This window comes from Bemisia tabaci, chromosome 5 (genome assembly GCF_918797505.1).
Source record: "Bemisia tabaci chromosome 5, PGI_BMITA_v3".
Classification (NCBI taxonomy): Eukaryota; Metazoa; Arthropoda; class Insecta; order Hemiptera; family Aleyrodidae; genus Bemisia; species Bemisia tabaci.
The window spans coordinates 6,077,400-6,091,127 of record NC_092797.1 but is presented as its reverse complement, the minus strand read 5'-3'; the positions used below and the strand labels follow the sequence as shown (position 1 = coordinate 6,091,127).

The 13,728-nt window shown below is 37.1% G+C and overlaps 1 pseudogene; it reads left to right on the top strand.

Annotated features, from left to right (window-relative positions):
• The window catches only part of LOC109034851 (cytoplasmic FMR1-interacting protein-like), a 31,484-nt pseudogene extending 19,754 nt beyond the window's left edge, over positions 1-11,730 (top strand).
• Positions 11,731-13,728: the final 1,998 nt, after the last annotated feature.

The window sequence follows — 13,728 nt, the reverse complement described above, 5'->3', positions numbered from 1 at the left end:
TTGCATTTGTTGCCAATTTTTTCTTTCTTTGAGTTCTATTGTTACTTGATGCAGTTACAGCAACAACTGAAATCTGTTCAAAGGAAGTTTCAGCTTGTCTCAGATAAAAAAACTGTTTTTAAGCCCCAGCAAGTGTTCTATCTATCCTGAAAACATCATAGGGTGTCTAGCAGCAAGGAAAACCGGGAAATTCAGGAAAAAACCAGGAATGAGAATGACCCGGGGAAAAACTGGGAATCAAGGATCTGAACTGGGAAGAAATGAGGAATCATGTCCCCTCCATGAGCTCATTAAGTCTTTAAAGAATTGGTGAAAAACCCGGGAATTAGGAAGTTGGAAATGACGAGACGCTCTGCATCAGTGCTGATTTTGTAGCTCAGATGATGGAGAATTTCAATTTTTCTATTGTTAAAATTTTGGGGGAATGGTCGATGTTTTTATGTAGTTAGTAAAACTGGGCTTAAGTCTGGAAATCGGAGTCCACACAGAATGAAAGAAGGACATTTTTGTCCAGAGCGTGATCTAATACTGGTTTTTGTAAAGTGCAGCACATTTCTATCCAAACTGTCCATCCAAACAATCTATTTAAACAACTTTCCATCATTTGAGTGATTCTTCTCAAAATCCGAAAAATAATTTTTTACTTTTTTTGTTCAGTTTCGTATTGAAATGTCAATGCCGTGGATTTTAACTGATCACATTCTTCGTACAAAAGAGCCTTCAATGATGGAGTAAGTAGAAAATGCTCCCTCCAGTAGTTGATTTCTTATCATATTCATCCATTTTTCTGAAATCACTGATGTGATTACTATTAGTAAAATTTGTAACAAAATACCTTTCTAAGTATAATGAAAGTGTTTTAACCTCTCCATTTTTTTACTTTTTTCGAAATTGTAACCAACGAGTCCTGTTGTATTTGCAGTAAAATTGTATGCCGCACTAGTTCTTTTATCTTGAAAGTTTGAGAAAAGTTGTAAGTTAATTAAATTCTTACCCCAGTTGACGTTGCGGTGTCATTTTTTTCTGAGAGAAGGCAAGCAGAAAGGATTTATGGAAAACCTAATTATTATCTCATGCTGCATGCGTTGCATCTATCATTCAAGGAACATTTGAACTCAGAAGCATCAATCTACCTTTAAATGAAGTCCATGGTACTGTTTCTAATTAGTGACAAGATATATTCATTGAAATTGTTTGACAATTGAAAACAGCGATTCCGAGCTTATTTTAAAGCTAGATTCGTAGACTTTTTTCATGAACATTCCTCAAAGATTAGTTGCCTTCCGCATGACACGGACAGGAATGTATCCCGATTGCGTTTTTCAGTATTTTTCATTGACATCTTATTTTTTCACAGGAATACCATTGCAATAATTCGTCTGAAATTTCCAGTGACCTTTCTTCACACTCAGAGAGGTGACTCTAAAATTTTCAGACACATTTGTGCAAAATTCTCAGTTCATGGAAAACTAAAATGTTTGTAGAAGATACATTTCCTAGGGCTGTAGATCTTCGATTGATCTAAAGACAACTTTTTGGTTTTGCCAACTTAATACTTGCAATGGCTTAAATTTGAAGTTAAATCTGCAAGGGTAGCAGTCAAAGAACCCTATTTTTTTTATGTTTGCAAGAACTTCGTAGGAAGTAGGGTCGATTCAAAATTATAATTCATTATTGCTTTGTGAATTAATTTTTGTATCTCTCCTTTTCAGGTATGTCTTATACCTGTCGGATCTCTACAATGACAGTGCCCATTATGCCCCGACTGTCTTTCGCAAACAATTTTCATATGATAAAGTTGAGGCAGAAGTCAATCTGTGCTTCGATCAGTTTGTATATAAACTTAGTGAGCAAATATTTGCTCATTATAAGCAACTCGCAGCAAGGTATTATTTGTTTATTAGCCGGTTTATATATACTTTTTTTTTTATTTCCTCGCTTCCGTATTTTACATTTTTCTTTTTCATTTTACTGATTGTTTTTTTTTCGACAAAGTTTCCTAAAAAACTAATCCTCTGTTGATGCTTCGTAATTAGTTGGCTATGTATTGACAATGCATGGTTAATTTCTTGTCGTGAAACTTTTTTAAGTCAAATATTCTTCTCCCAGAAAAATTTTAACCTGCTTAAATTAGCGAGTTTTAATTACAGAATATAATCAATTCTTTCTTTCCTTTCAATAATTTTTTTTATTCATCTACTTATCAATTTTTTTTATCACCATCTACTTTATCACCATGTAACATTAGGGTGCGGCTTATTTCAGTGATGTAGGAAAATTGACAAGGTCTGGGTGGCAATCGGTTCTATCTATTGATATAATAGGCTGTATAAAATTTTAGCCAATTTGAAGCTTTCTTAAATAATGCTCAAAGGGATCAAAACTACGAGCAAAATTACATTGGTTTGAATGGGTGGAGAAACGCCTGATCTGCGGAAATGCGTTTTTTTGGATCTAAAATGCGCTGAAATGAAGTGAACCTGACCAGCTTTTAGAGAGGCATCTAAGGGCCCATTCGAATCAAGAATATCACACTTTTGACCCAAGGTGAGGGTAGGGGGGATCACTCGAGAGCAAGATAAAAAATATACACCAATTTTGTTCCAGGCTCGAGAAATAGTATGGGAGGCAACATTGTAAAGGGCCAAGTATAGTTCAAGGGCTAAAACAACTATTATACATTATTTTTCATCAAGTTGTGAGATACATTTGCCTCTTCAACTTCGGAACACTTATTTTGAGTTCGATCAGAAAGTCTCAAAAGCGATCACTTAACTGCAGGCGCGGCGCCTCAAAAACCGGCTACACTGTGACCCCCCTGTCCCAACTCATGGGTCAAATGTGTGATTTTCTCGTTTCGAATGGGCCTCTAGATGCCTCTCTTAGAGCTGGTCAGGTCTTCTTCATTTAAGCGCATTTTAGGTCCAAAAAACGCATTTTCGCAAAATCAGGCGTTTTTCCGCCCATTCAAACCAATGTAATTTTGCCTGCAATTTTGATCCCTTTGAGCATCATCTGAAAAAGCTTCAAATTGGCTCAAATTGTATACAGCCTATTATTTTCATAGATAGAACCCATTGCCACCCGGACCTCGTTGATTTTCCTACATGACGGAAATAAGCCGCACCCTAATGTATCATTATGCAAGTGGTATTTTTGAAAAATAATTTTTACTGTTGTAAGCGTCAAATCAAAACTTTTTTTATTTATTAATTTTTTTTACTTTGAGTGCGTTACAAATTCTTATTTTAGAAGAAAAGAAAAAGAAATTGTAGGTATGATTGTTTTGTAAAATATACAAATTTTGTGTATACATTTCGTGGATCTTTCTTCTAATGTTGAATGTTTGTATCTCTCTTTCAGTATTTTGTTAGATAAACGTTTTCGGGTTGAGTGTGTGGCCATGGAAACCTACCTGCTGGCTGTCCATGCGCAAAACGGTACGAAACACTATTGAAGCAGCGCCAAGTGCCACTGTTGGGAAGATCGATCGATCTCAACAAACTAATCACGCAACGCCTCAATGCTGACATGCAGAAATCTCTTGAGCTTGTCATTTGTAAATTTGAAGGGGGAGACATAACAGGCGTTGTTGTAAGTGTTCAAAATTTTTAATTCTGTAAAATGAGGGAGAGAAAAGCAAACCTTTATTAACAGCAGCTGATGTGTAATTATTTGCTTTATGTATTATCTGTCCTGCTCGACAAAATATCTGCATTTCCAATCAAAGAATTGAGAAATGTGTCCCAGACAGCAGGCAAGAATGTAGTTTTCCAAGCTTGAATTGGAATGAATCCATTCATGTTTTTGTCAGCCTGTTAATTGAATCAATACATGCTACAGGCACTGAAGTTTAGGAATTCTCGGAAAATATCGCGATCTTTGAGAAACAATTGATGCCAGAGATAGTCAGCCTCAGTGGTGTAGTGGTCAAGGCAGTTTGCTGCCAACACTGAGGTCCCGGGTTCAATCCCTGGAGGTGACCAAATATCAGTCATCGTCACTGTGGATGACTATGCCACTCCAATACCCTAACCCTTCGAGGTAACAGAGTGCGGTAGAGTCACTCAGTAAGTAATCTGTCTGCACTGTTCGACGTGGTTGTGAATAAATGTGTGATCTCTCGGAGTATGCGCAACTGCCAGCGCTACCTATCCGTAGAGATTGCAACAACACAGTCCAACTCGGTGGAGGAATGGCCCTGCTCCGAATATTCGTGCTCTGCAGCGTCTGCCACAGTCTTTGATAAGACTTATCGTTGGTTTTCAGACGGCCGCCGAGCCTTGCGAGAATATAGAGGTCACACATTGCCTCAAGAGTACAAAGTTAAGGAGCACGGTCCAATTTCAGGGTGCTTGATGGCAGTAGCCAGGCCCCTTGAGGGCGTCTCGCCGGTAAGCCTGGCCTCACTTACATACTTACTTACTTACTTTGATTCTAGAGATAAGATCTTGCTTTTCCCCCCATAGCCAAGATGATTTTAGAATCAGCAGCATAAAATCAATTAATATTTTGGTTTTTGAAGATTGAGAGAATATTAAAACTCAAAAATGAAGTCTTGGCTGTGGATGCCCTCAAAATCTGTACAAAAATTAGACTAAATTGAAGTGTGCTCTCTAATTTTTCATATCTGAGCTGAGTTTCAAAAATTGTGTGTTCATTTTGTTTCACATGAAATTTTTGATAGGGAAACAATGTCGCAAGATGTTAAACTTCTAATTGTATGAAATTCCTCCACGAGGAAATACAGTTTAAAGGAGCCCCGCCTTTCCTAACAAACAATAAAACAGATTGGGCTAAATTCAAGAGAATTCTAGTCAACAGAATTGAGATTAAGCAGAATATAGACACCAAAGAGGAACTTGAAAATCAAGTTAACTTATTTACAAGCAACGTAAGACACGCTGCTTTGCTCAGCACCCCACCTATAAAGACAGTAGAAACTGATTTTAAACTTCCCCCAGAAATCCTGGAGGCTATTCGAGAGAGAAGAAGACTTAGAAATAAATGGAAAAGATCGAGATTCCCTCATGATCGAGAAGCATTCAACAAGGCCAGTAGGAAACTCAGGGCGGCTCTTGCTGACCTTAAACAAGAAAGACTTAGCGCGTTTATTAAAAGCTTGTCACCAGGCAGAAGTACTGACTACTCCTTGTGGCGATCAATTAGAGATTTAAAAAGAGCTAAAGTACATGTTCCCCCTATCAAATTAGGAGATAATAAATGGGCAATAAGTCCAACTCAAAAAGCTGAAGCCTTTAGTGATTTCCTCGCAGAAGTATTCAAACCTAACCCTGAGTCCTCAGATCCCGAAGATAGGATTGATCCTGAGAAGGAGATGTCTATCGTCGAGTGTGAGGCCCCGATTCCGATTGACCCAATCAGAAAATCTGAAATCGAATATTTAATCAAATATAAGCTTAAAAATAAAAAAGCACCGGGTATGGACAGAATTACATCTGAAATTCTGAAAGAATTACCAGACAAAGCAACCAAGCAACTAGCAAACATATATAACGCTGTCTTGGAACTCCGACACTTCCCTGAGGAGTGGAAGAAGGCTGAAATAGTAGTTATCCACAAAAGCGGGAAACCAAAAAATAAACTCTCTTCTTATCGCCCCATATCTTTATTGTCATGTATCGGTAAACTATTTGAAAGATGTTATCTGAAAAGGATAATCAAAATAATAGATGAAAGGAAAATTCTTAATTCGGTTTTCGGGCCAAGCACTCAACAATAGAACAGATCCACCGTGTAGTGGACCTTATAGAAAGATCACTCGAACGAGGCGAATATTGTGCCAGTATCTTCTTAGACATCGCAACGGCCTTCGACAAAGTTTGGCACGAAGGCCTTAAACTTAAACTTTATAAACTTTTCCCCCCCAACCATTACGATTTCCTCGAATCGTATCTGAGAGGAAGATCTTTTCGAGTTAGGCAAGATGAGGCCTTCTCAGGATTCAGACCAATACTAGCGGGAGTTCCTCAGGGTTCGGTTTTAGGACCAGTCTTATTTCTAATCTATATGAGTGATCTGCCTGATGTGGGTGAAGTACTCATTTCTACTTATGCCGATGATACAGCGGGAACAGCCGTAGGGAAAACTCTCCGTCAATCTATATCAAGATTGCAAAAAGGAGTAGACGAAATAGTTGATTGGAACAAAAAATGGCGTTCTGCTCTCAACAGCCAAAAATCTCAATTTATTGTCTTTACCTACAACAGGCTGCCGAGATTGGTTCCACCAATTTGGCTTGATGGAAGACCTGTTGGATGCTCAGAGGAGGCCAGATATCTTGGTGTAACACTCGACGTTAAATTGCGTTGGGCAGCCCACATCAAGAAAAAGAGACGTGAGCTCATGATAAAAAACTCTAAGATGCGTTGGCTTCTTAGGTGTAATTCCAATTTATCTTTAGATAATAAAGTTCTCCTTTATAAGCAGGCCCTCAGGCCAGTGTGGTCCTACGGCTGCCAGCTCTGGGGGTGTGCGGCTAATTCTAACATTAAAATAATTCAAAGGGCCCAGAATTCTGTTCTGCGACGGATGGTGGGGGCGCGGTGGTATGTTAGGAACTCTGACATCCATCGGGACCTCGGCATTGAGAGCGTCGGAGCAGTAATTCGGCGAACAGCCACCAGATACGAAGAACGACTTTTGGCCCATCCTAATGAGGAAGCCATCAGATTACTAGATAACAGTGAGGAACTACGGAGGCTCAGAAGGCGCAAACCCTTTGAGCTGGCAACCGTAGTACCCGATTAACCCCCATATATCATCGTAAAATCCCTTGATTGAGGGTGGCTTTAAACTATAGTGATATGTTTGGTATTATTCTTAGTATGTCTTAATTTTTTTTTTTTTTTTTTCTTTTTTTTCCTGTACAAAGTATATGGTATCAAAATTTCACTGTTAAATGTTAGGTTTATACTCATCACTGTGTGGTTAGTATAATGCTGTTCCGGTTGTTCGGGGTCGGACACCGCAGATACCGGGAACTATACCGTTCTCTATGGGCTCTGCGATGCTCGTCCCAGGGCATCCAAGTTAGGAAAAAGTCTGTATAATTGTATATATTTTCAGTCGATAACCGTTATATATTTTTAAGTTACATCTAAATATCTTATTTCTGTACAGAAGTTGATATGTTTAATAAATAAAAAAAAAAAAATAAAAAAAAATTGTATGAAATTATCTTTCTCTGTTTTTTTTAAAAAAAAAAAAAAATATTTACCACATCGTTTAATTTACGTCCTTTTTTTATTGCAGGACGTAGATGGTTTATTACAAGCGCACAGGCTGTGTCATAAACTTTTGAGGAAGCATTTGACGCTGGACATATAAGACGCCATGTTCCGAGAGGCTAATTACAGCGTTTTTGCTCCTTATGGCAGGATTACCTTACACGTTTTTTGGGAGCTTAATTATGACGTTTTACCAAATTACTGTTACAATGCAGCAACTAACAGGTATGTGCTAACTCTGCCATGACAAAGCCTCTGATCTACAGGGTGACAAATAAGGACAAGAAGTCACTGAAAACTTTGAAAAGTCAGGAAATTTTGCGGCAGAACATTTAATCTTTTTCCTTTAACTGAAAAATGTCATTGGTTTCTCCTGCTTTCACATGTTCCTTTGATGAAAGTCCGAAATTTTGTTTTTTAGTTCTGAAATTCTAGATTTTGGGGAATGTGATCAATCAAAGCTTTCTGTAAAAAAAAAAAAATACGAACACCAGGGAGAAAATTGTTGTCGCCTTATTTCCTTCAATAAAAACGACTATACTGGAATAATTGAGAATATTTTTTTAGACAATTCTGTTTGCAATTTAATCAAAATATCTGAAAATTTCTAAGAAAATAATGCATAACTTTTCTCCTAAATTTAAGTTTTAGCTAGGGAAATTTTGCAACTCTTAACTAATCTTACGGCAGAATACTTAATTTTTTTGTATTTTCTAGCAACTCAGCTCAATCTTCTGTGTTAAATTTTCACAATATTTTAAAATGTTTGCATTAGGTCATCATTGAATAATTTTATATTCACGGTGTGTTAGGAGGGCCCATCAAAGAGATATAGGGTCATTTCATGTCAAATCAAACCAAAATCTGACCCGACCTCTTCAGAAGTTGATGAAAATTCGTACACTCACTCTACTTATTGAGCTAATTCCAAATAGTTGATTTTTTAATTATTTTGTCCATTTGTCGAACTTTTATTGAGCTTTGATGTTCGAGTAAAATAACTGATGTTATCCCCTTCAATTGCCTGCATTTTTGGAGCTGTTTATTCGATCTGAGCCGTTCTGATGCCGATTAAAAGCTCTTGAAATGGTTTTTTCACGTACGTACACCAAATTTGAATTCAACTTCAAAAATTTTTTTTATAAATATTTTAAAGTCTAAAATTGAAGTATCTCAAAAAGTATTCCGATCTCTCGTTCCCAGCGCCTTGACAGATTCTTGGAACGCGGTAGCTCGGAGCCGCTTTCGTCACCCGTCGCGCTAGCACACTGGAAAAAAATGTAGCTTTTTCGGCCATACCTTTTAACTCCAACAAGTCTCCACCTTGATTGTTAGCAAGTGTGTAGATACAGGTATGACCGACCTCTGGATAAAAAATTGTAGGATTCTATGCGCCCCTCTTTGAGATACTTCAATTTTAAACCTTAAAATGTTTATTAAAAAAAATTTTAAAGTTGAATTCAAATTTGGTGTACGTACGTGAAAAAACCATTTCAAGAGCTTTTAATCGGCATCAGAACAGCTCAGATCGAATAAACAGCTCCAAAAATGCAGGCAATTGAAGGGGATAACATCAGTTATTTTACTCGAACTTTTTAGCTCAATAAAAGTTCAACTGATGGACAAAAAAATAAAAAAATCAACTATTTGGAATCAGCTCAAGAAGTAGAGTGAGTGTACCAATTTCCATCAAATTCTGAAGAGGTCAAGTCAGATTTTGGTTTGATTTGACATGAAATGACTCTATAAGGTGTTAAATATTGGTGCTGCCAAAAATGTGCGAATGATACAGACGCCCCCTTCTTGAAAAATATACAGAAACACTTTTTGATTTCAAATCGTCTTCAGTAGCTCCAGCTACTGTTGAAAATAGAAACTTATCTTCTGTAGCCCTATCGTCCCAGTTCTGAAAGATGTCTCATCTTGTTCTTTTTCCGATTTCATTAACTTAAATTTAAATGTCTACAGGTTTGTGAAATGCTGTGGAATCACGTTTACCAACCCTGTGCATAGAGACAAGCCTCCACAAATGGGCCACGCTTATCTCTGGGGCAGCAAACAATTGAATCTTGCTTACACAACAATTTGTAGTCAATTTACAGGTAAGGAGACAGTCATCTTTTTCCAAATAATCATCATTAATTCATTTTGGCCCACATACGTAGGTACTTACAAAGGCCCCATTTGGCCCCAGACCAGTTCTTTTTGTAATAAAAAGAAAAATACTTGGGAGAAAGAATTTCCAATTTTTATAGGGGTCTTTAAAAGTTAGAGAATTTTGTCCAACTCTGGAAAGCAAGTGGATTTTGTTGGGGAATCTTGACATTTTTCTTTCTGCAAAGAATTATATTTTTTTCAATTTCATGAGACTGCGTGCCTAAAATTTTTTGCGAAGAAAAATTTTAGCTCTGTTCTCAAAAGAAAGACAAAGTCTTAACTCAGAAAAAATGCGGCATGTTTTCTGTTTCAAATCTTTTGCAGATAACGATTCACACAATACAAAGTTCTGAAATCAAGTCCTGAATAAGATATGAACAAATATTTTAAATTAAACAAAATGGAAGTCTGATAATGCAAATGACATCACTTGTATTTTTGCCGTCTAACCAATGTTAATTGTAAACACTTCAATCTTGTTCAGGAGTCGATTTCTAGATGTCTCGTTGTGCAATTCGTTTCCTCGCTAATATCAAGGAGTAAACATGCTGCAGACTTAATCTCATAGCCTTTGTAAAGGCTCATTATCTTATTTTGCTCTTGTGTTTGAAAAAGTGATTTTTTAATGGCGATTTTCTAATAATTTGCTTTATTTCTCAGAGGGTGAGAAACCAGAAGTTAAGTTGCGGTAGCTAGAAGCCAAATTTGATTCTCTTCATGTGGTCGCGCATGTAGAAAAATTTGGATCTGCCAAGGTGAGTAATTTTTAAGTTAGCATCCTATCGAAAAGAAAAAATTATGCTACGGCTTATCTTTAGATATGACAAAAGTAACTATATAATGATTCCCGTCGTCTTTATAGCAGGAGAATATATAGTCTCCGAAGAGGAGTTCAGCTCTCCTCCATACGAGATTATTATTGACAAAACTTCACTGTTTACATCAATCTGATAAATCACAAATTCCTTTCGGCATGGGAATGTAGAGGTCATGCACGGTTTGTGACTGCAGGTTTTAAAAGGAAATTATTATTTTTTCTTAAATTATTCTTCGGTTTTTTCCAAGAGGTTATTGAGTAATCACTAATCCTTTCATGTATGGGAAGTAACAAGTTGACTTCATAGGGTATCTTCAGCTCTTGAAAACCAGGAATTGTCAGGAAATTCCATCAGATCAGGGAAATCTGGAAAAAGTCACGGAATTTCATGTTAGATATTAGGAATTTGAAAAATCTTGAATGTTGAAATCTGAAAAAATATTACTGGTGTCCACACAATCGAAAAGAAGCTCATCAGTTTGGCTAGGAGCTCAATGCCCGGAGTTACGTTTTCGTCATTTGTAGTGAAATTAACTAATGCCAAAAATTTTTCATTTTCAGTTCCATGTGTGAAAATAGTCGACATGGAAAGTCAGAAAATTTTAGTCAGGGAAAACCCGTAAAAGTCAGGGAATTTTTTCCTGCTGAGGCTGTAGACACCCTGTTCAGGTCAAAGGAATTTTCTTGGATATTTTTGAACGAAATCAACTTACAAAAATCGAGTTCAAAGTTGCGTAGTTTGTGCTTCCATTCCGATGGAAATTGCTGAGAAAACTAAGATATAACAGAAAAATATCTGTCCTGTTGCAGATACATTTATGAGTTACCCATTGTGACTCCTCTGCCGAGATTCATGGTCTGGACAGCATTGTTGCCAGATAGTGCTGAAATTTCGAGCATTTCTACATTTAACTATATGTCAAACGTCCATATCTTTTCTCACAATCTAGCAATCTTGCTGAGCAGGCATTCCAATACACAACTGCATGCAGTGGGTAACAATGATAGAATCAGGGTTTGCCCAAATAAAAGACAAATCTTGTCTAAGAAAGATTAATTGATCCGGAGTGAATACACCTAAAATCCTTAATTATCCAAAGCATCCATCTGTTTCCTGAGCTAGGTTTTCTGAGTGTTGTTAATTTCTTGTTTCAGAACCTCAAACGGGTGGTGGACCAAATCCGCAGGTTTCAGGTGCTGAACATATTCGCAACATTAAACAAGTACCTGAAATCAAGCGAACACGATAGTGCCTCAGTCGAACATGTCCGCTGCTTCCCGCCACCGATTTACCCCTCTCTTGCAGAGCACGCACACTACTATCGACCAGAGAACCTGCAGTCGCAAACCAAGCATAACCTCTAAATTCCCATGCTGAAAGGAATTTGCGTTTTATCAGATTAATGTAAACAGTAAAGTTTTGTCAATAATAATCTCGTATGGAGAGCTGAACTCCTCTGTGGTGACTATATATTCTCATGCTATAAAAATCATCATGCTGCAAAATGGAAGTACCTATCTTACCTACCTACACAACAACATTTCGACGGCGTAAGTCCGCAATCACATATCTTGTTTGCGGTGTCTGAAAATCTTCACCTCTATGTTATTTTCTTACAGGAGAACAAATTGACACCATTCCTCGCACAGAGAAGAAAAATCACTGCAGTTCTCAAGAATTGCTGTTGAGTAGTTTTCCAGTTAATAAATAAAGTATGACAGGAAGTCTGCGATGTCGCAAACCGAGTTATGTGACTGCCGATTTACACGGTCGATTTGAATGAGCGCTTGCTCTCAGTCAAAATTTTAAGTATTTTTGCAGCTTTGCTTGCATTCTTCAACATTCTCTCCAAAATGTGGATAACAAAACTTGTAATTAATGCGAAGGATCATTGTTGTGGTTGTTCGTCCTGCAAAATTTTAGTTTCATTTTAATTCCTTTCTTATCTGATGCCGCAATCACTTGCTGAATGTGAGAGCTGAATGTGGCTTGAATGTAGAAATCATCAGTCCGATGCCTGAATTTTGCGTGTGTCGCGCTAAATTCAGCAACGATTCTCAGCGACCTTCGGATAATGTCGGATTTGTCTGATCTACTCGAATAGATTCGGTATACATCTGGATGGAAGTAAGTCAAATTTGCGAAATTTCAGCTGTTGTCATTGTTTCAGCAATGACAGTTGACTTCCATATTCAGCTGCCCAATTCAGCGTGTGATTCCAGCCTAACTCAATTTACTTACACCGATATGCCTGCCTCACATGATGAATTTAGCAGCTAAATATGGGAGTCAACAGTTGACATATTGTAAATTTGAGTTTTTTTAACAAAGATTTACATTAGATTTAGTCAAACAATTCAGAAGAACTGATTACTGCTGAGCTCGGATCTCCATTGGCACCCTTAATTTTGAGCCTTCAATGCAAGATTCAGGCATCCATGACTTCCACATTCAGGAAATTAGGCAGGCGTTATATACAGAAGGATATTTTGAGAGATGACTGCGGTACCAGACCGAATGTTTCATTTTTGAAAATTTCAAAAGAAATTGTACATGCCCTCACTAACTTTGAAAATAAGGTCTGTCCCAGCAGATCAATAATTACTAACTTTGAAAATAAGGTCTGTCCCAGCAGATCAATAATTGCTATCTAGTGAATTAAATGGAATTGAAGACATAGTTAGTTTGTGCACTAAAAGATAAAACTTATGCTGTAGCATATTATGACTTATTCTCTTTTTCCTAGTTTGCAATTTTGAATGGTTAAAGTCACACATGACTTTTAGGATAAATTTGAACGGTCATTGTCTACGGTTCATATGGAAATGGAATGATATTCTCAGGTATGGGGAAACAAAACTGAGCGACAAAAGGCAAGATATGAGCAAGATTTTAGAAGGCTTCAATTGATGAGATTTCATTTTCATTTTACAACACAATCAAATATTACTTTGAAGGCAATGGTGATACACTCTTGATAAGTGATGTGACAGAAACTGATCATTAGATAAACAATGTTGAGCGTCACTGGAGGTAGATAAGTTTAACACACAACATTGAAGATTTAAATACACATATCATAATAGCAAGATCATCTACAGTTCGCCAACTATGCAGCTTCTGTGAACACAGGAAGCCAATTCTCAGATTCACTTATTTATGACTTACGGTATTGGATCAGCTCAATTTACTAAACAAGTTTTAAGTATGAATAAACTCTAGTTTTAATCTTAATGATCAAGAGCAGGTTCAAAACGCTAATAATTGCAGAAATGCGTATCTCAAGATCAAATGTCATTTTCCAATCATACATGCTTGATCTAGCCGTATGAGATCTTACGAAACCTTATTGAAAATGAACGAAATCTTATCTGATAAAGAATTGTAAGCATGAAACTCTTTTTTCAGTCCTTAAATGATACAATTTGCCAACAACAGGTTTGAAACATTAAATGCAGGAATGCGTATCTCGGGATGAAGTGTCAATTCTTAGGGCCGAAAAC